General features: G+C 42.8%; 1 long non-coding RNA gene across 4 annotated transcripts in view; it reads left to right on the top strand.

The window, feature by feature from the left end:
• The window catches only part of LOC138745892 (uncharacterized), a 67370-nt gene that overhangs the window by 41539 nt on the left and 3886 nt on the right, over positions 1–21945 (top strand). For 3 of the 4 annotated variants that reach the window (XR_011346568.1, XR_011346567.1, XR_011346570.1), the window contains 3 exons: positions 3471–3606; positions 7687–7779; positions 20267–20301. This is a non-coding gene — a long non-coding RNA (uncharacterized lncRNA). Of the gene's footprint in view, positions 1–3470; positions 3607–4370; positions 4429–7686; positions 7780–20266; positions 20302–21945 lie in introns of all 4 variants that reach the window. The other variant, XR_011346569.1, reaches the window with a different exon arrangement.

Below are 21945 nucleotides of genomic sequence, written 5' to 3'. Positions count from 1 at the left end.
AGCACTAAATTTGGATATACAGCATGGTAACAAGCCATTTCGGCCCACAAGCCTGTGCCACTCAATTAACCTACAACTGCCAGTACATTTCCAACGGTGGGAGGAAACCTGGGGAAAACCCACAGAGTCATGGGGAGAATGTACAAACTCCTTACAGACAGCGCAGGATTCACCCTCCCTCTTGAGAATGACATGAACTTGATCTGAGATATCCTGGACTCTGGAACCTGGGAGGCAACATACTTTTTGGAAGATATAGAGGTTAAAATCAAGAATGTTTCAGAGGTCAAAAATAGAGATTTTATAGGTTATGGGGTAAGAACAGATGAGATAAGAAGAAATGGAACCATAGAATATGTTTAAGTCAGAGCTTTAAAAATAAGGCATTGTGTAATCTGTATTAAAAACACAGAAATGTTGGAAGAACTCAGATGGTCTCACAGCCTTCATAGGTGGTAAGGATATATAAATGATGTTTCGGGCCTGAACCCTTCTTCAAGGTGTGAGTAAAAACCAGGCAATTGTCTGAAATAAAAGGCTGGGGAGAAGGAAAGAAAGAGCAGACATTGGTGAAGCCAAATTTAGAATATTGTGTGCAGTTTTGGTCACCTAACTACAGGAAAAGTAGTTTCTGTAAAGATTAAAAGAGTGTAAAGAAAATTTACTAGGATGTTTCCTGAACTTCAGGAACTGAATTACAGAGAAAGGTTAAACAGGTCATGACTTTATTCCTTGGGGCGCAGAAGAATGAGGAAGATTTGATAGAGATATTTCAGATTATGAGGGGATAGACAGAATAAATGTAGAAAGGCTTTTTCTACTGAGGGAAGGTGAGATATAAATCAGAGGATATGGGTTAAGAGTGAAAGGGGAAAAGTTTAGGGGGAACATGAGGGGGATCTTCTTCACACAGAGAGTGGTGGGAGTGTAAACGAGCTTCCAGCTAAGGTGGTGAATGTGGGCTCAATCTTAACATTTACGAAGAATTTGGACAGGTACGTGGATGCGAGAGGTATGGAGTACAATGGACTGGGAGCAGGTCACTGGGACTAGGCAAAAAATGGTTTGGCACAGACTAGAATGCCCAAAGGAGCCTGTTTCTGTGCTGTAGTATTCTATGAGTCTGTGGTTCTATCTGTGGGTGGGAAAAGGAAGGTCAGTGTTTTGGATCAATTGTGCATCAGGACTGAGAGTGGAGAGGGATGATAGGGGAAGGGACTGAATATCCAGCAGATAGTAGGTGGACTAAGAAGGGGTGAAGGATGATAGACAGATTGAGCCAGGTGTGGAGGTGGAAGAGTGGCACTGAGAGACAAAGGTGACAAAGACAAAAAAGAGGCAGATGGAGCTGGGAGGAGAGGAGGATGAAGTTGGAGACAACTGCTCGAGGATGATATGGGTGATAATGTGACTGGAATCTAATAAGTAGGGAAAGTGACAATGGGAACCTTCATGGGATAAGTGAAGCACAAATGAAACCAGGTGGAGAAAGGATCCAGTTGGTGAAATGTATGGCTGATAAGGGTGGATGGAGCCAGAAGGGGGGGATTGATAAACTATGTGGTGGAGGTTGGAAGTGGGTTGAGAAAGGGGACAAAAATAGGTGGGCTGAAAGTGGATTGGAAAGAGAGAGAGAGAGAGAGAGAGAGAGGAACATAGAAGGTAGGAATGATCTAATATTTAAAAAATTCCATGTTGATACCATTGATTAATAGAGTACCTAGGCAGAATATGACGTGTTTTTCTTTGGTTTCCACCTACTCTCCCTTCTCACACCTTAGCCTCTCCTTTGTATTGGCTCTCTTCCCTGGGTATTTATGAATGGGCAGGTTATGTGTATATTTATGAATGTGTTGGATGTCTTAGGATTTATAAATAGCTTGGGCATAAGGCTTAATGGTAATGCTATTCAACATCATCTAGGGTTTCACTGGTGTGAAGACTAGGTGATGATCACAGCTGCCAATACTCTCATGAGCAGATAACTCTTCAATAGTTAGGTGAATGAGATCAAAATCAAGATTAGGTGGGTGAACCTAACCTCAGTAGTGGAAAAGTTAATGGAGGGGTTCTGAGAGACAGAATCTGCCTACATTTGGAAAGACAATGGTTTATTCTGGATAGTCAATGTGGCTTTGTGCATGGGAAATCATGTCTCAACGTCTACTTCAGGAGGGCAGAAACAACTACCCTCCACTACACATCAACAACTCTGTAGTAGAGAGTGGAAAGCACCAAGTTCCTTGGAGTTCACTTAACTAGTGACCTATTGTGGACACCCAACATCTCTTCACTTGTCAGGAAGGCACCACAGCGACTGCACAACCTGAGAAGACTGAGGTGGGAAAGGCCTCTACAACAGTCATCCTTCTACAACAGCTTAATCAAGAGTGCCCTGGCCAGCTGCATTGCAGTGTGGTATTGTTACTGCAGAAAAATGGCACAGAGGTCAATCCATAGGACCAGAAGATCTCTTGAGTCTCCCTCCTCACTATCGATGTGTGCTATTGAGTCTGTTATTTGAAGAGGGCACACAAAATCATTGAGGACCCCTTCCACCTCACACACATTATCTTGCTGCTGTCCCATCTGGAAAGAGATACAGGAGTATCAGAGCCAGCACCATCAGGCTGAGGAACAACTTTTTCTCACAGACAGTGAAAATGCTCAAAGACCAACAGAACTGCTCACACGAACCGTCCGAGACTCTTATATTCATGAAACAAAATTTATTTATTTATTTGTATAGATGAAGTTAATGCCCTGAATGTTCACTTTTTGTCTGCATGTTTTTCGCCGAGGACCAGGGAACACTGTTACATCAGGTTGTTAAATCAGATGATAATAAACTTGACTTGTTCCATTATCTTTCTTGAGAGAATATTCAAACATGAGCAATTTATCTGTTTTAACATTTTTAATATATGCCTATTTTTATTCTTTTCAAATTCTTGTTCCAGGTTTTCATGAGAGTTTATGAAACATCTTGTAACAATTGCTTTCTTCACTTCTGCCAATTCTTATTTCTAAAACCAGTCTGGGCAAGTTCTATCCTTGAAATCTACATTCTGTTTTTGTCCAAACAAAAGTATTTTTTTCTAACTTAGTGAGCTATTTCTCAAGTGATTATAGTGGGCATGGACTCCTTGTGGCAAAATGTTTTACTGGAAGACTTCAGTATTATTGATGGTTAAAAAAAAACACAATTATTGTTATTCTCCCAGTCTTCATTTTTTAAAAATCTGATGTGAGTCTTTTAGCTAAGGGTTTGGGCCTGTTTTATGGCTCACTCCCACTTTCTTCCCTCTCTCTAATTTAATAGTTAGTTACATTTGGGGTCTTCATTAAAATTCATTTACTTAGTGCATAAATGATAATGTTTTTCATTTACTTAAGAATAGTATGAATCATTTTTGAAAATCACAATATCTACCAAATTAAATGAAAATCAAATCACGTTTTACTTTCAGATAATGGTTTAAAGTCTGTATTTCTCAAATCTGATACTATTTCTGGAGATTCAAACAATGGAAAGAAAGAGAAATATAAAGAAATATGAGAAGATCTTGGAAATCTAGAATAAGAATAAGCTTAACAAAATAGCAGGTGAGCACTTGTCTGGTAAAGAATATACAGCTAATATAATTTCCTCTACAGATGCTGACTGAACTATGATTGTCCACTGTATAGCAATATATGCTTTTGATAATGGTCTGCTTGGCTTTGAGTACAGAGTACCTATGGATAGATGTTAAAATTCTCAAAGATACACTACACTTAAAATCACCAATGCCTGAAGAGGGCGCACAAAATCAGTGAACCGGTGCGGACTTGAAAGGCCAACATGGCCTGTTTCCGCTCCGTAAATGGTTAGATGGTTATATCTTAATGTGATTACATAGGAAGAAAAAAAGTTTATCTCACTGTTGGGTATAACTGAATTACCTATAAACATTTAAAAAAATCAAGATATGTTTTTTTCATTTTGTCATATTGTATATTTTACTTTGGTGTCAATGCTATTTTGAAATAAATCTATTCAGGACAGAAGAAAGCCACTTGGCCCATCAAAGCCTGTTTGATCCCATACAAGAAAAATCACAGCAACTTCATTTGTCAACCTTTTCCCAAGGGACTTGCAAGTTTTTTCTCAAAATTATTTTCCCTTTTGAAAGGCTTGATTGAGTCAGCTCCCATCACAGTTTCAGGCAGAAAATTCCACTGAATTACTGTGCGAAAAAATTCCTTATGTCATCCCTCTGGTTTTCTTAATTTCAGCCAAGTCATAAGAGTTTTTTTTTTCATCAAACTGTATGGATCCTTCATGATTTTGAACATCAAACCTCTTAAAAACTTGTTTCTTTTTTCAGTGTGAACAATCATGGCTTCTCAAGAGTATCCAAGGTTTAATGTTCATTCTATTGTCAGGTAATAATACATAATACTTCAAAGTTTGTCTGCCATAATGGAAACAAGGAGCCACCAGAAGCAAGGCCCATCTCTCATAACAATGAGAAAGAAAATCAAAAAAGAGTCTCTTCAGACACACTGTGTTCATGGAGTTGCCTCCAGTGCTCCTGCTGCCTTTGCAATGGTTCAAACCATTGGCAGCCGAGCTCCAGGGCCAAACCTCCAATATGATCAGAAAGCCTTCAGCGCCTGAGGCTCTTCAGGAGCCCTTCTTTCCCTCAGCAACATCTCAAATTGAATCGAGTCGGGAGGCCTGTGTTGGCCGCAGGCTGTTAGTAACAGGCTCATGGGAACCAGGTATCAGAGCCTGGATTTGAGAGGATGCTGAGGGTATGCTGGGCTCCCAAAGGCCCTCAGACACTGAAGGCTTCATAAATCTATCGAAGGGTTTGGACTGGAGCTCGGATTGCCGATGATTTGAAGAGGGGTCTAAACTGTGGGAACAGTGGAGGCAAAATCACAAATATTCAGTGACTTTGATGGACACTGCTTCTCTTTCTTACTGTAAGAGGCGCTCGGCGACATTGATCAGAACACTTTGCCTTACAGCTGGCAGAAGGCAACTTTGTGTAATATGCTCTGTTCTGTTCCAATTCTTGGTTCTTGTGACCCAGTTGCCAGCAGCTGGCAGCCTGTGTGGTCCTTCAACTGCAGGTCACCTACCAGCAGCCGCATAATTAGTCCCTCAACCCAAGGATCATTCCGCTTTATTTGAAAGATGTAAGCCTCATGATATTAAATATGTCTGTTCTTGTATTTTAACTTTGCCATTTAGTTCTATTTCCCAGATGATCATGTTGTATTCAGCCTGTACATGCTTGTAAATTTTTCTTGAGTTAAAGTTATTAACTCCCAGCTTTCTGTCCTATATCCCTGCAGGCAGTGCTCTTCTACATTTCCATTGGCAAGACACATTTATATACTGGATATATTTCACAATCCCAAATTGATGCAAATAACACGAAGGCCTTATCATAAATTTAAAGATGTGTCATAACCTGATTATGATCTTTATGTTAAATTCAAACACTTAAAATCATTTTAATTATGCTTAGTTTAACATTGAATGTATACATTAATCTAAATTTGTTAATAATTGTGCCATTCTGAAACTTATTTTGCATTCTTTAAATGTGGATTTCATTGACTGTAATGAAATGCTGTTAAACAGCTTTAAAACTATGCAGGATGCAGTCAGTACACTGAAAATCATATGAGAAATTACACTGCCATTACTTCATTTTGTTACTTATGTTTGCTTGATAATTAAACTTCCCAATGGAAAGACCACCATCTGTCCAGGTCAGGAGCTGAATGTCGAGCCCGTCATGGTGCTCAGGGCTGTGTGCTCAGTCCATTCTTACTCACACTACTGACCCACAACTGCAATGTCAGATCCAGCTCCAATGGAGTCATCAAGCTTGTAGATGACACCACAGAAGTTGGCCTCATCAGCAATAACAATCTGTCGTACTACAGAGAAGAGGTGGAAAATCTCTTGATATGGTGCAAGAATAACAACCTGAGTCTTGATGTGGACTAGACAAATGAAATGATTGTGGACTTCGCAGGACAAAGAATGACCACCCTCCACTACACATTAATAACTCAGTGGTGGAGAAAGTAAAGAGGACCAAGTTCCTCAGAAGTCCACTTAAGAAGTGGCCTGTATTGGACACACAACAACTTCTCACTTATTGGAAGGCACAACAGTAGGCCCTTTCAAATTGTCTTGTAAAATGGGGTTAACCAGGCAATTTACTCGAAGACCCAGGTAGAGGTTTATTTGAAAGGAAGTGGTCAGGGGACCCAGTAAATCTTACCTGGGCATCCTCCTCTGCCGATTTGAAAGGGGAAATGGGTCACCCGGTTACGCTGGTGACATCAACACTTGCACGTGTGCATCGCAGGGAAACCCCTGGCTGGCTCAATGCAGGATGCTGTGGCGGTGCTGCCTCAACATGCTGCTGCAGCGAACGGGGGGTGGGGATAGGGCAGCCGCGACGTTTCGCTCTGGTTCACAGTGATGGCTCAATGCGGGAGTGCAGGAGCAATGGCTGTCTTCCTTCACATCGCTGGAACTGCACTGGTGCTGGCACTGAACTTCCTGTGAAGACTGAGTCGGGCAAGGCTACCAGCCACCATGAGAGGATCACTGGGGTCTCCCCCCCCCCCAATTGATGTGCTGTACTAGAATTGTTCTTGGAAGAGGGCTTGCAAAATCGTTATGTACTCCTGCCATCCAGCATACAGCATGTTTCAACTACTCCCATTGGGAAAGAGATAGAGGAGTATAAGAGCCAGAACCACTAGGCTGAGAGATAGCTTCTACCCATGGGCTGTGAGAACGCTGAACAACTGAATCAACTGCTCATACAAACCCTCCAATACTCGACTATTTATTCAACAATATTTATTTATATATATTTCTCTCTCTCTCTCACACACACATATATGTGTGTGTATATACTGCACATGTATCATTTGTCTGGTTGGTGTGTTTGTATGTTTTTGCACCAGGGATCAGAGAATGTTGTTTCATTGTACAAACAGATGATAATAAACCTGAACTTGAAAACCATCTTTTTGATCTCAAGAGAAATGTAAAATCCTGCAGATGCTGAAATGGAAATGTAAAATGCTGGAAATGTTGCATCGTCAGTCTGCATCAGTATAAACAGAAGCAGTATTAAAATGACCATTCAATACAAAAATACCAGTAGAGGTGAGAACTCCTGAAGTGGAGTCCTATTGCCTATTGTTTCCTCTTATGTCTGGATATGTATAATATGTCATGACAATGCCTTATGTGCTTCCTCCTTACATTTCCACTTCTGAGATGGGCAATGAGATGCTCTGAAATTATTGCTTGCTGCAGGAAAACAGACCAACAACAATGGTGTACATGAAATACTTTTGCCAAGAGAGAGAAATAATGAATCTAAAAAGAGAGACAGATAAATAGACACAATTGCAGTTAGTGCTAGAAAAAAAGTGACATTTCAATAGGGTTTCAGACAAGTTTATAGTTAGAGTTAGGGGAGTATGGGGAGATTCAAGCGTCTGATAGCTATTGGAGAAAATTTATTCTTGAACCTAAAGATAGCAATGAGAAGAGGTTGAGACCAGGTTGATGGGTGTACTGTATGTTGTTGGCTGCCTTCAAAGCCAAAGTTCAAGTTTATGTTCAAGAACCTGTGATTCTTTTTCCTGCAGGCCAGGCAGAATTTCATCTGATCAACAAACAGTTGGCGTAGTAGCCTTCACAGCACCAGCAATTGGGACCAAGGTTCGAATTCCGCACTATCTGTAAGGAGTTTGTACGTTCTCCCCGTGTTTGCGTGGGTTTTCCCTGGGGACTCTGGTTTCCTCCCACTTTTCAAAATGTACCAGGGGTGTAGGTTAATGGGGTGAAAATTGAGTGGCACAGACTTGTGGACCAAAATGACCTGTTTCCATGCTGTATGTCTGTGATAGTACAGATCTATCACCAATGTATATAGTGTATATAGTTACAGTATCTAGACTGTGCTGACAGCGATTGGCTGAGAGCTTAGCCACGCCTACTGTCTGGGCCTTAAAGGGTTGTGTCCCTAGCCAGGTCGGATCATTCCGGACTGGTCGGCCACCTGTGAAGAGCTCCTGTCTTTTGCTAATAAAAGCCTTGGTTTGGATCAACAAGTCTTTAATTCTTTCGACGAGCTCTACAATGTCTACATTTAATCAATAACTGTAAACTGAAGATGAACTCAAAAAGAAAGATATGTAAGCAAAGAAAGAAATGCAAACAAATTGTGTAAATACAGAAAAAAAAATATTTAGTAATATGCGAAGAAGAGTCTTTAAATGACTCTCTGATTGAGTCTGCGGTTTAGGAGTCTGATGGTTGAGGGTAGCAACTGTTCCTGAACCAGGTGGTATGGCATCTATACTTCATTCCTGATGGCAACAGCAAGAAAAGGACATGTCCTGGGTGATGGTAGATCCTTGATGGTTGCTGCTCTATGCCAGCAGCATTCCATTTAGATGTTCTCAATGGTGGGGAGAGTTTTGCCTGTGATGTCCTGGGCAGTGTACATTACCTTTTGCAGGGCTTTGTCCTCAGAGATATTGGTTCTCCCATGCCAGGCAGTGGTGCAGCCAGTCAGCACATTTTCCACCACACATCTATAGAAGTTTGCCAAGGTTTCTGATGTCATACCAGTCCTCTGTAAATTCCTGAGGAAGTAGAGGCACTGGCGATGACAATAGTATGTTGGGTCTAGGAAATGTCCTCCGAGATAGTGACTCTCAGGTATTTACATTTGCTCACCCTCTCCACTTCTGATCTCCCACTGATCAGAGTCAGCCTCTCACATAGATGTCTTCAAAGGATGGAAGGCTGTGGCTGTGATGGACCTGGTAGGATATATTCACTTTCTGCAGTCTTCTGTGTGCCCGGGGACTCAAGTCACCACACCACACCAGACTGATGAAACAGTCAACATACTTTTCACAGTGATACAGATGATGAGGCATGGCATAAAATGACCTAATCTTACTTAAAAATGTTCTTCTTACTTTCCCTTCATCTTATTTGCCATTGCAGAATCTGAATCTGTATAGCTGGTACCAAATCATTCTGATTTACTGCATCCAGTACTCTCTTTGAGGCCTTCTCTACATAGCAGAAACTGGGTGCAGATTGGGAGATCATTTTACTGAGGACCTTCGCTCCGTCAGCATCAGTGACAGATATCTCCTAGTAGCCAATCATTTCAAGACTCACATGTCTGCCCATGGACTTATGTTCTTGTTCTTTCTTTGGCTTAGCTTCGCGGACGAAGATTTATGGAGGGGTATGTCCATGTCTGCTGCAGGCTCGTTGGTGACTGACAAGTCCGACGCAGAACAGGCAGGCACGGTTGCAGCGGTTGCAAGGGAAAATTTGTGGGTTGGGGTTGGGTGTTGGGTTTTTCCTCCTTTGTCTTTTGTCAGTGAGGTGGGCTCTGCGGTCTTCTTCAAAGGAGGTTGCTGCCCGCCGAACTGTGAGGCGCCAAGATGCACGGTTGGAGGCGATATCAGCCCACTGGCGGTGGTCAATGTGGCAGGCACCAAGAGATTTCTTTAAGCAGTCCTTGTACCTCTTTGGTGCACCTCTGTCTTGGTGGCCAGTGGAGAGCTCGCCATATAACACGATCTTGGGAAGGCGATGGTCCTCCATTCTGGAGATGTGACCCACCCAGCGCAGTTGGGTCTTCAGCAGCATGGATTCGATATTTGCGGACTCTGCCAGCTGTACTGTCCCACCAAAATCTCCCGCAAATTGGAGGAACAACACCTGATTTTCAGTATAGGCACTCTCCAGCCAGCTGGCATTAACATTGACTTTTCCGGTTTCTGCTAACCTGCTCTGCTCTTCCCTCCTCCCCTCTTCTCTTCCCCTCTCCAGTTCTCCTTCCTCCCTTCCCCCTCCCTTAAACTAGCCATCCCTCCTCCCCTTGATCGCTGCTGTCCTCTCCTTCCCTTCTCCACTTATCACCTCCTGCCTTTGCAACCACCCCTCTCCCCCTACTCTTTTGTTTGGATGCCTGCGGTCATTTTTCCATATATTGAAGAAGGACTCAAGCCCGACACGTTAGTTATGTATTTTTACCTTTGCTATATAAAGGACGTTGAATTGCTGAGTATCCCCAACTTTGTATTTTTACTTCAACCATGCTGCCTGCTGATTTTCATGTTTTGCATCTCACCAAATTATTCTTGTTTTTTTTTTGTGCTGCGTAAAATACTACCCCGTTAGGCAGAAATTAAATATGACAAAGGAAGAAAGATTCCTGATCATCCTCACTGAATGCTTCCTGAATAATCTCAGCACATTCTTTCCCCCTTTGATATGTAATATACCTGTAGACCAGAGTTGTATGATTTGTCCTTTTACAGACTGGGAGAAGGGAAAAGTTGAACTGCTCGGCTTCTACAAATTCAAAGCGTAAAATGTGACTTCATTTGTGAATCTGCAGGAGTCATTGCATCCATTTCTCCCACTGTGGCCACCTTTACATCAGATAAACTGGGCACAGACTGGGAGATTGCTTCATTGAGCACCAATGACAGGGATCTACCAGTGGCCAACCATTTCAATTCTGTGCCCCTGTCCCCTGCTGACATATCTGTCCTTGGCCTCGTGTAGGGTCAGCGCCAAAGGGGGACATTCACAGGCATGCCCCCCCGCAAATGAGATGCTGTGACCCCCCCAACCATGGCATGGTGTGTGCCCCCCCCAACAATGTATGGCATATGCTCCCCTCACAACGTGCTGCTGCACCCACCCGCAAAATGGACAAAACAGTTTTCATTAAAATATATATTAATTAAAATCTCTGACTCTAAAAAATTTATAAAAATATACGAACAAAAATAGGAACAGAAAATTTATACTTATGCTTGTGATGTCCGAAGGGATGCTGCATTTAATGAGTGGAACATACAATGTGACATCATGCCATGGTGCCACGTTTAAACCTGAAGAAAGGAAAGTGTGTTTTAGGCTTACCTTACAGTTCTTCTCCTCTCTTGCAAATTGTGTGTTTAACATACAGAACAGAAATCAAGTGAAATGGATATAAGAAGATGGCTGGATGTATCTGCTTCTTCATCTTCAAAATCAAGGCCACCTACAGCTCCACCAGCTCCCAGCACGGCCATCTCTACAAAGCCAGAGGCTTTTAGTTCCACCAGCACCCAGCACGGCCATCTCTACAAAGCCAGAGACTCTTAGTTCCACCAGCGCCCAGCACAGCCATCTCTACAAAGCCAGAGGCTCTTAGTTCCACCAGCGCCCAGCACGGCCATCTCTACAAAGCCAGAAGATCTTAGTTCTTCTGCAAGCAGCAACCATGATGCTGAAGTAAGTGCTAGCTGTGAAAGACATCCCCTTAGACATGGGTGACCTCAGGACTGACCATCCCAACCAGATCGTCTTACTGAATTACCCTGCCAGCATGTTCAGAAGTAGGAAGCATTCATTTGTTTCTGCTTGGTATCGCATCTTGCTTGAATACAGTGTCAAAGCCAACGCACCATTTTGTTTTTGCTGTTGCCTCTCGGAAGTCAGATGCCTTTGAGAGTACGTGCTTTTATAACTGGAAAAATGCTGCAGAGAGAAATGAGGCATTTCATAAACATGCAACCTCAAAGGAGCATATCTCTTGCTATACAAGTGGGAGGAGCGGGAGTTGCATGTCACAACTGGAAAGGAGATTTCAATACTTGCCAACACAGAAATGCAAAAGAATAGATATTATGTTTCTTCCGTCATTGATGTTCTTGGATTTTTGGTGGAAAACCAGTTTCCTTTATAATGGAAGATAGAGGCTTTTGATAGCATGTTGGAGGCACAGAGTGGACTTTTCCTCTCCTTACTGGACTATACGGTTAAAAAGGACCCTGAATTGGCTGAGGTTGTGAAAATGATCCCTCGCAATGCTACGTACACCTGTCACGACATGCATAATGAACTGATAAGCACACTCAACAGAGGCTATAGTGGAGGAAGTAGGTGACTCCAATTACACTTTGAAAGTAGATGGAACCCGTGACACCATTGGATGTGAAAATATATCGATTGTCATTTGCTACTAAATGAGTCATATGAGGTCACATCTGTTAACCATGGCAACAGTTGGCAAAAGTGACACATTGTGGCAGTGCTAAAGGAGGTTGGACTGGATACTGTGACAGATTATGTTGTGTTTGTATTGTATATAGATGTTTTTGGGAGATAAATGGGGGCAGGTTTTTTAGTGTAGGTCACATACAAATACTTCAAAACAGATCTCATTTAAAATACTGGAGCTCTACTCAAGCCAGACAGGGTGGCTCCTGGGGGCCTTTGCAAAAACTTTAGGGAGTGCCCAAGAGACTTCACTAATGGATTGTTGTTTTTAAAAGCAACAGATGAAAGAGATTGGAGGAGTAGTTCGGAGCCGCAGGCTGTCTGGGAGTGCAGCTTGCTGTTCTAAGAAGGTAATTTGGTCGCTTTTTCTCTGGGAGAGAAAGAGAGAGACAGAGATCAGTTCTGGAGTGCTACAGTCAGTAGCAGCAGCTGGGACTGGAACAGGACAAGCTGGAAGCTTGCGGAAAACCCCCATTTGGAAGACAGGTTGTGAGTGCTTAGTTCAGCATGGTCAAAGCCCTTGTGGTTCATGCAAGAGGAGAGGACTGGCTGTCTAATGTTTCACTTGGGAATAAGAGAAACAAAAATACACTCTGTGTGACCTGAAAGAAAGAGGTTATCATCTGGAGAACCCTGAAGGGGCAAGTTTCTTCAGCAAGACACTAACGTGGCTGATTAAAAGGGATCAGTTTGTGTCCAGCGAACAACAAATCTCTCTCTGAAAACTGACAAGAATGTTCCTGAGCGGTAACCATTTACCTTTCAAGCACCAAAGCCTGGCGAACTTCATAGATGTTAAATTCTGTGCACAGTCTAAGAATTGCCTGCAACCAGTGAACTTGGAGGAATGATAAGTGAGATTGGACTGTGAATCAAAGAACTTTTCTGAACTTAATTACACATTACATACACGTGTGCTTAGAATTAGAAGGGGGCTAAGTTAGGTTAGTTACGTTAATAGTGATATGTTAAAGTTTGATCCCGTTTTCATGTTTAAAGATAATTAAAAGCAACTTGTTTATGTAACCATTTGTCTTGGTGAATATCTATTGCTGCTGGGTTTTGGGGTCCTCTGGGCTCGTAACACTACTCAAAGATTCTAAGCCAGGAATTTGATGAAGCTGTTCTGATGCCTGGGAAGCATGGTGGCATCCAAAAGCTACTGCAAGAGAAACTAGGTCATGAGATACCTTATGTGCACCACCAGCTCCACTTAGTAGTAATACATGCAATGTTAGCAGATATAGCTGTTGTGGACTTCTTTAATATGTGTGTGATTCCCTCTACAAATCCCTCAGGAAGCCCACCATTGTTGTGCACTATAAGGGTGTGCAACTTAAACGCCTTCTAGAACAGAGATGGACAGGACATCTTGCCACTGTGTCAGTTATTCTAAACTCCTTCGATGACATAGCATCTCTTTTTGATTTGTGGGACTAACTCTTTCCTGGTCTATAGCGCAGATGCGCGAATGGAGGTTATGGGCCTGCTGCGTGAGATGACCCAGGTCAGCTTCTCATTCATTGCCAAGTTAGTGCACACAGTTCTTGCTCTGTTGGACCAATTTCTATAGAAAGAGGATATTGAGTTGATTACAGGTTTAAATATTGTGGGAAGTAACAGCTTGAGTATGGAGACTCCGTTGTGATGAGGAGTTTAATAAGGTGTGGAACATGGCCACGGCTGCCAGTGCATTACTGAGACCCACAATCAAACAGAGATCCAAGCGAACACAACTGTGGATGATTATGTCGTTACGGGTAATACAGGACAGAGGAATTATCACGATAAAACAGAAATCCGGAGAGTGTACGACAACACCATTGATTCACTGCTTGGAGAGTTAAATCACAGATTCAGTGAGCACAACTCACAGTTCACTAGTGCACTTGTTGTACTGAATCTGGAAAGTGATATGTTTCTTGATGTAAAGGCTGTGAAGCATATGGACCTGTCATGATCGCCTGTAATTGAGACAGAGTTTGAAGTTGCTAAACAACTTTTCAGGTTGCAAAAACAATCGCAGCCAATTGAGGGGGATTGGTTTATACAGCACATCCTCTCAAAGAACCAGACACATCTGAGTGGTATACCCAGTGTAATGACTGCTTTCAAACATGCTGTAATGTTTGATGTCTCCACAGCAATGTGCGAGAATTCATTCTCCACTCTTAAGAGATGTTTTTTTCAGACCACCAACACGCAATGCTCCACAAACAAAGGCCCATGTGGTTCAGCTAACATTTGAGAGGGACCTAACCCGAAAATGCACAAATGACTGGAAGGACAATGTTCAACTGACAAGAACCTTCCTGAGCAGAAACCATTTACCTTTCAAGCACCAAAGCCTGGTGAACTTAATAAATGTTTAATTCTGTGCACAGTATAAGAATTGCCTGCAACCAGTGAACTTGGAGGAACAAGAAGTGAGATTGGACAGTGAACCAAATAACCTTTCTGAACTTACACACACATTACATACATGTGAATTTAGAATTAGAAGGGGGTTAAATTAGGTTAGTTAAGATAAGTTAAAGTTTGATTCTATTTTCATGTTTAAAGAAAATTAAAAGCAACTTTTGTTTAAGTAACCATTTGTCTTTGTGAATATCTATTGCTGCTGGGTTTATGGGTCCTCTAGGCACGTAACATTCTCCATTCACAGGGCTATGCCCCCCCCCCCCCCACATTTGCTGTTGTGCCCTCCCTCACTTATACACCTATTACATCCTGCCTGTGGGCCTGTTCTCTTCCCCCTGCCCCTCCTCTCCACCATTTTGTTTGGGTGTCTGCTGACATTTTGCTCGTAGGGCTCAAGCCTGAAACATTAGTTATATATCATTATCTTTGCTATATAAAGTGAACTGTCTAATAAGTTTCTCCAGCATTGTGTTTTTACTTCAAATTGCTGTGTCTGTAAACTTACATATTCTACTCATGATACAGATGAAGTTGATGACTTCAACAATATTTGAAATGTATACAACAATGTTTTCTCTTGTCTAGTTGTTACCATTGAAATGATAGAGCAAATCATGTGCAATCACTTGTGATTTGAAAAAACACAGTTAATGAGGGATTTTTTTTCTGTTTTTCTTATTGCGTGTATCTGAAGCAACTGGAAAATACTCTATCCTAATTCAGAAAAATTATGCAAAACATTCAAATTCTATTGTTAAAACATTTACTAATGTCAAGTTAACTGTCTATGTGGTTTAAATTACATTTGTTTGAGCTATTTACATTTTCTATTACAGATTTATCTTCAATTATTATTGTAGGGCACTCGTCCCCGAGTTGTAGTCTAAAGCCTGCCGATCTCATGGACATGGAGTAGAATTTCGTGCAATACACAAATATGTTGGAGAATCTCAGCAGGTCATGCAACGTCCATAGCAAATAAAGGTTAACCACTGTTTTGGGCCTGGGCCATATATACCCAGCATATTCTCCAGCATGTTTGTCTCTTGCACTTGACCCCAGCCTCTGCAGACTTTCTTGCTTAACTCCATGGAATAGTATCTTTTTTCCCTTCAGGGTGTTTTGTTTCTACTTTGTTCCTGTAGAGAACTGGGATTCACTAGAAGTGACCTATACTGACGACTGGCCCCAACTCCCGGCTCCTCCCTCGGGGTCCCGTATATAACCCTGGTTTCCTGCCTAAACCCTGAACCCCTCTGAAGCCTGTTCATGAACCCTACCTATGTTGTAAGCTAATAAAAGCATTAGTTCTCCCTCCAGTCGAGTGTGAGCTTTTATCTACGCTACAATTTTATTAGCTTACAAACAATGATGGAGATGCTGCTGATGGACCCCCAGTCCCCCGACGCGGCTGAGGAGTTCACATATTGGCTAGACTGCTTCCAGGCCTACCTGAACGCGACTAGGGAAGTCTTCCATAGAGACAAGCTCCAGAGGTTGGCACTCATCTCAAGGGTAGAGATGAAGGGGTATGCGGTCATCCGAGACTGCCCGACGTACGAGGCCGCCATCGGGCGCTGAAGCCCTACTACATGAAGGCCCTGAATGAGGTGCTAGCGAGGCACCGGCTCGCCCTACACTGCCAACAGCCCGGAGAGTCGATTGACAACTACCTGCTGGATCTGCAGACGTTGGCTAAGACGTGCAGGTATGAGACCGCTTCGGGTCACGTCCAGGAAGATGAACAGATCTGGGACACCTTGGTCGCAGGGATCCGCTTAAGGTACGTGAGGCAGTGACTGCTCGAGTCAAGAAGGAAGGACCTCACTAGCCACATCAAGCTGGCCAAATCACTGGAACAGGCCAGTCTCGAGAACGATGACCTGGAGGCCAGCAAACTTGCGCTCTCGGGTGAGCACCTCCAAGGACCGGCTGCTCCCGCTACAGTGGTCCCCACTCTTAACGGCTGCCACTTCCCAGGCCAGAGAGTGGTTTTTCTGAGGCAAGGGACAGCACCCACCTGGCCAAAGATTCAGCATGCTCCAGCTGCGGGAAGAAGGGGCATTAGGTAAGGGTCTGCTGTGTGAAGGAAGGTCCGAGAAAGTCCATGGCCTGTACCGCTCCTGGATCCGATTCCATCCCCAAGTCGTCTGCACTGGATTCACTCAAGATTGCCTGCTGTGCAACCTGCCACCTATGGAAATGGCGAGAAAAGGCTCGGCGGGCATCATGCAGTTGCCGGATTTTGAATTCAGTGCCATCATCGTTGTCAGAGCAGGAAGGAGGGCGGCCATCTTGCTGCGCCACGAGGTCGGTGCCATCTTACCTAAACAGGCTGACTCAGGAAAGAGGGGGCCACTCAAGGAAAGAACGCAGCATCTCTGGCGACCTGGCATCGCTGGTCCTCGACCAGAATAGACCTCACCAGCTCAGCAACTAGATGGACACGGTGAAGGTAAATGGACATTTGACCAAGTGCCTGATGACACAGGGTCCACGGAAAGTTTCATAGACTCATGGATTATGCATAAATCTAACTTAAAAATGTATCCCTCTAATTTCCGAATCTTCCTAGCATCCCAGTCCCATTCGGCACAAGTACAGAAACATTGTATAGTTCATCTGTCATTTGAAAGGGTGGGGGGTATTTTGGAAATTTCGCATGTACATTTTAGCTGAATTGTGTGCTCCAGTATTGTTGGTTCTGTACTTCCAGTGTCACCTTAAAAGTATGGCCTTGGAGTTTTCTGGTCCCCTTCCCCCGGTATCAGTTCGGAATGGAAGGTCCTCAAAATCAGAACCCATTTGTAGCCTCTCTAAGCTAAATATCGCCCCCACCCCACCTCTGTTCCAAAACCTGTCTACTGACTATAAGCCCATCGCCACCAAGAGCAGAAGGTTCAGTGTGGCAGACAGGAAGTTCATAAAGATGGAAGCCCAGCACCTGCTGGAGGAGGGGATCATCCAACCCAGCACCAGTCCATGGAGAGCACAAGTGGTGGTAGTAAAGGGGGAAAACAAGTCCAGATTAGTGATTGATTATCGCCAAACAATTAACAGATACACACTCCTGGACACATACCCCCTCCCTCGCATTTCGGATATGGTGAACAATATCGCGCAGTATTGGGTGTATTCAACCATCGACCTGAAAGCTGCCTATCACCAGCCGCCAATCCATTCTGAGGACCACCCATACACAGCATTTGAGGCTAACAGTCAACTCTATCAGGTCCACAGCATCCTTTTTGGTATTACCAAAGGGGTCTCTATTTTCCAGCGGCAGATGGACAGGATGGTGGATGTACGGGTTGTAGGCTATCTTTCCCTTCCTCGACAATGTCACCATCTGCAGCCACACTGTGGAAGACCATGATGCCAATCTCCAGAGTTTTCTCCATGTAGCGAAAGCCCTGAATCTCACCTACAATTCTGATAAATGTGTATTTAGTACTACATGACTGGCTATCCTTGGCTATGTGGTGGAGAATAGCATCATTGGCCCCAACCCCAATAGGATGTTCCCCCTGTTAGAGCTTCCCCTCCCCAGAACCACAAAGGATCTGACGAGATGCCTGGGGTTTTTCTCATATTACACCCAGTGAGTATACGCCCACAAGGTTCGTCCCCTCTTAAAGGCCACCACCACCCTTTTGGCCAAAGCCCAGATGGCTTTTAATTACCTCCAAAGTTACATTGTGAAAGCCGCCATACACGTGGTAGACGAGAATGTACCTTTTCAAGTGGAAAGTGATGTTTCGGACGTAGCCCTGGCCGGGCAGGCTGGTTGCCTTTTTCTCATCGATGCTTCAAGGCCACGAGCTCCAGAACCCATCTGTGGAAAAGGAGGCTCAGGCCATTGTAGAAGCCATAAGGCACTGGAGGCACCACCTAGCTGGTAGAAGATTTACAGTCCTCATGGACCAGCACTCTGTCGTGTTCATGTTCAGTAACACTAAGAGGGAAAAAATCAAGAATTACAAAATTGCTCGTTGGAGGATTGAACTCTCCACCTATAGCTTTGACATCACCTAGCGACCAGTGGCCCTTAATTGCCCTCCAGATGCCTTGTCCAAGGGATGCTGTGCCTCACCACACACCAGTCAACTGCAGACCAGAGGTCACCCACATGGCTCATATTGTCAAGTCCCGCAATTTGCCCTATTCAATAGAAAATGTCAAGGAAATGACCAGGTATGCCAGGTCTACACTGAGTCCAAGCCGCACTTTTTTCATCCCGCAAAAGCACACCTGATTAAATCATCCATGCCCTTTGAATGGCTCAGTACCGATTTTAAGGGACCTCTTCCCTCCACGAACAGGAACACTTATTTTCTCTCAGTCATCAATGAGTACTTCCACTCTCTATTCGCCATCCTGTGCCCAGACACGTTGGCCTTATCCGTTATGAAGCCCCGAGACTCCATTTTAACCCTGTTTGGGTATCCCGGCTATATTCATAGCGACCGGGGCTCATCTTTCATGAGTGACGAGCTGTGTCAGTACCTGCTGATGAGGGGCATGACATCTAGCAGGACTACCATTACAAACCCTGGGGAAATGGACAGGTTAAAAAAGAGAATGCCGCGATCTGGAAGACTGTCAAACTTGCCCTGAAGCAAAGAGACCTTCTAGACTAACGCTGGCAGGAAGTCCTCCCCATCACGCTCCACTCAGTTTGGACGCTACTCTACACTGTGACCAATGCTACTCCTCGTGAGCTCATGTTTACATTTAATAGAAGGTCAGCATCAGGGACTACATTCCCAGCCTGGCTCACTAGTCCTGGTCCAGTCCTTCTCAAGAACCACGTGAGGAGAAGCAAGACTGACCCCCTGGTGGGAAGGGTGAAATTGCTCCATGCCAACTCCATGTACGCCTACATAGAGTACCCGGACGCCAGGGAGGACACCATATCTATCAGGGATCCTGCACCCGCCGGAACCAAGGATCCGTTGCTTCAGGTGCCCCATGACCTACCGAGCTCTTTTTCCCCACTCCTGCCCAGGGCCTCAGGGGACTTGGTTCAGGAGGAGAGTGAACCCCCTCTATCGTCAAACTGGAGCCCAGCCCACTGTCCTTCTATTACAGGTGAACCAGGAGGCTCAATGACCCCAAGGCCACCTGGTGCTAAGGCCCTCCACCAGGATCTCCAGACCCCAGGAGTGCCTGAATCTGTAAATAGTATTGTAAATATTCCTTTTTTTGTGTCTATTTCTGATCCTTGTTCTCTTCATCCATAGAGCCTTAATTCTGAAGGAAGGGTAAATGTAGTGAACTGGGATTCACTAGAAGTGTCCTGTACCGACGACTGGTCCCGCCTCCCAGCTTCTCCCCTGGGGGCCTGTATATAACCCTGGTTTCCTGCCTAAACCCTGAACCCCTCTGAAGCCTGTTTATGAACCCTACTTGTCTTGTAAGTTAATAAAAGCATTAGTTCTCCCTTCAGACGAGTGTGAGCTTTTATCTACACTACAGTTCCCTTCCTCCAAAGAGCATCAATTATAAATCCAAATCTTTTATTTCCCAGTGTTTGGATTTTCCAGTTGACAAAACCACAAAATCATTTATGTTATGAACCTTTGGGGTATGCAATTGTGCTATCATTAGTGCGTCAATGACTCAGTATTACTTAACATAAGTACTCCCATAAGGTGGAGCATAACAATATATAAAACAACCCTCTGAGAACTGTAAAAACAGTTTTTCTTTCCCCAGATAAGCCCAAGACTGTTGCTTGTTTTGAAGTAAAGGTAAGACCTGAAAAGTTTAAGAACTGTTTGCATTTAGGCTACCATACTTGGATTTGGATGCTTGTTGTCAATAGGACTTAAAGAATAGTTGCACTGCATATTTTTTATTGCTGTAGATTTATTTTTTTCATTGTGTTGCAAAATATTCAATGTAAGTTTCAAACTAATTCTCATGATAAAGGCTGTTGAAGAACTACATACACAAAATATAATGCAATAAAATACTCAGTTCCCTATTTTGTTTTTGCATTCACATACACTACTCCTTTTAGAATCAATTAGAATCAAGTTGGATTTTTAAAAAATTCCTTGTAGAATGTAAAATACAAATATTGTGAGTCATTTAGTTTGAAGCATTGTAAGATATAAAAAATACACCTTCAGTGTTTTAGGAACAGTCCTTTCAAGGAAGAATCTTTGAATGTTAGCTAACTGAAACTCGATGTAAGACCTGAAAATCACTGAACTGCTTTTAGATACATAACAGTTTAAATAGAATTGGAATTCCTATATTTAGTTTTCATTTCCACACACTCCAAAGCAGTTTTATTTCCATAGTAATACACTTCATTCATTTTAATTGTAGTTCAATTGATAGGCAGTTAAAATTTGGTTCTGTGGCAGATTTAATAGGATTGGGTTGTCTTAGATCACTGTATTAGCTGCTGGATAAATGAAAATAATGTAAAGCCAGTCTTGATGTTGATAATGATAAAAGTGAAGCCAGAAGACAATCTGTCACTGATGTTCATTAAAATTATTTGGATAACAATTGGAAGTTCCTTCAGCATGAAGATAAAAGTGCATAGATAAAAGGCTTTGCTTTTCCCCCATTCAATACTAAGAAAGAAATAAAGGCGAGTTGTTGGAACTTATTGGCGTTACTTCTGATTAATGAGATTAATTACAGAGATGAAAAAGTTGTACAGTAATTTACATATTTATTTAAATTTTAAGTCTTATTCAATTATAATTATTTTTATATAACATCATGCAATTGTTTGGCCATGCAGTGCAGCAGGCAAACTCATGTCAGAAAGACCGTTATTTTCCAGAATGTGTTCAGGATAGCTTTCTACAAAAAAATGTTCCAGTCCAAACAAGGGAGCATGTCATAATAGATTTAAAAATGAGCAATGAGCCCAGTTAAAGCTATCAGTTACGTGAACACCAATTTATCAGGAATCATAAAGGGATTAAGTACAATGTAATATTTGAAATGAGGAAACATTAATTAAGATTCTAGATTTGGGTGAAGCAAATACCTCCTAAAACCTTGATCTGAGACGATCATTGATAACGGCAACACTCATCTCTTGGAGGATGCTAGAATGTCTGGGCACATAAATCAAAGTCAAAGCGGCTAACTGATAAATGTAAGATTTTATTGTAATAACATCTTTCCTTTCCATATTTCTAATATAACTTTTGATTCAGATAACCACACGCCTGTCCGTGCACATAAAATATGAATGAGCATTCCAGTGAATAAATATGCACGCAATTCAGAATTTTAAATCGAACCAATTTTAGACAATTTTTTAGATGTTCTAACATGTGTTAACAAAGTATGTGTAGGAAACACTTGACATGCTTGCACATGTATTCATAAATCAAATCAGTAATCCTTAATGAAAATTATTT

Source organism: Narcine bancroftii, chromosome 11 (genome assembly GCF_036971445.1).
Source record: "Narcine bancroftii isolate sNarBan1 chromosome 11, sNarBan1.hap1, whole genome shotgun sequence".
In the NCBI taxonomy this organism is placed as follows: domain Eukaryota; kingdom Metazoa; phylum Chordata; class Chondrichthyes; order Torpediniformes; family Narcinidae; genus Narcine; species Narcine bancroftii.
This window is presented reverse-complemented; position numbering and strand designations above follow the sequence as displayed.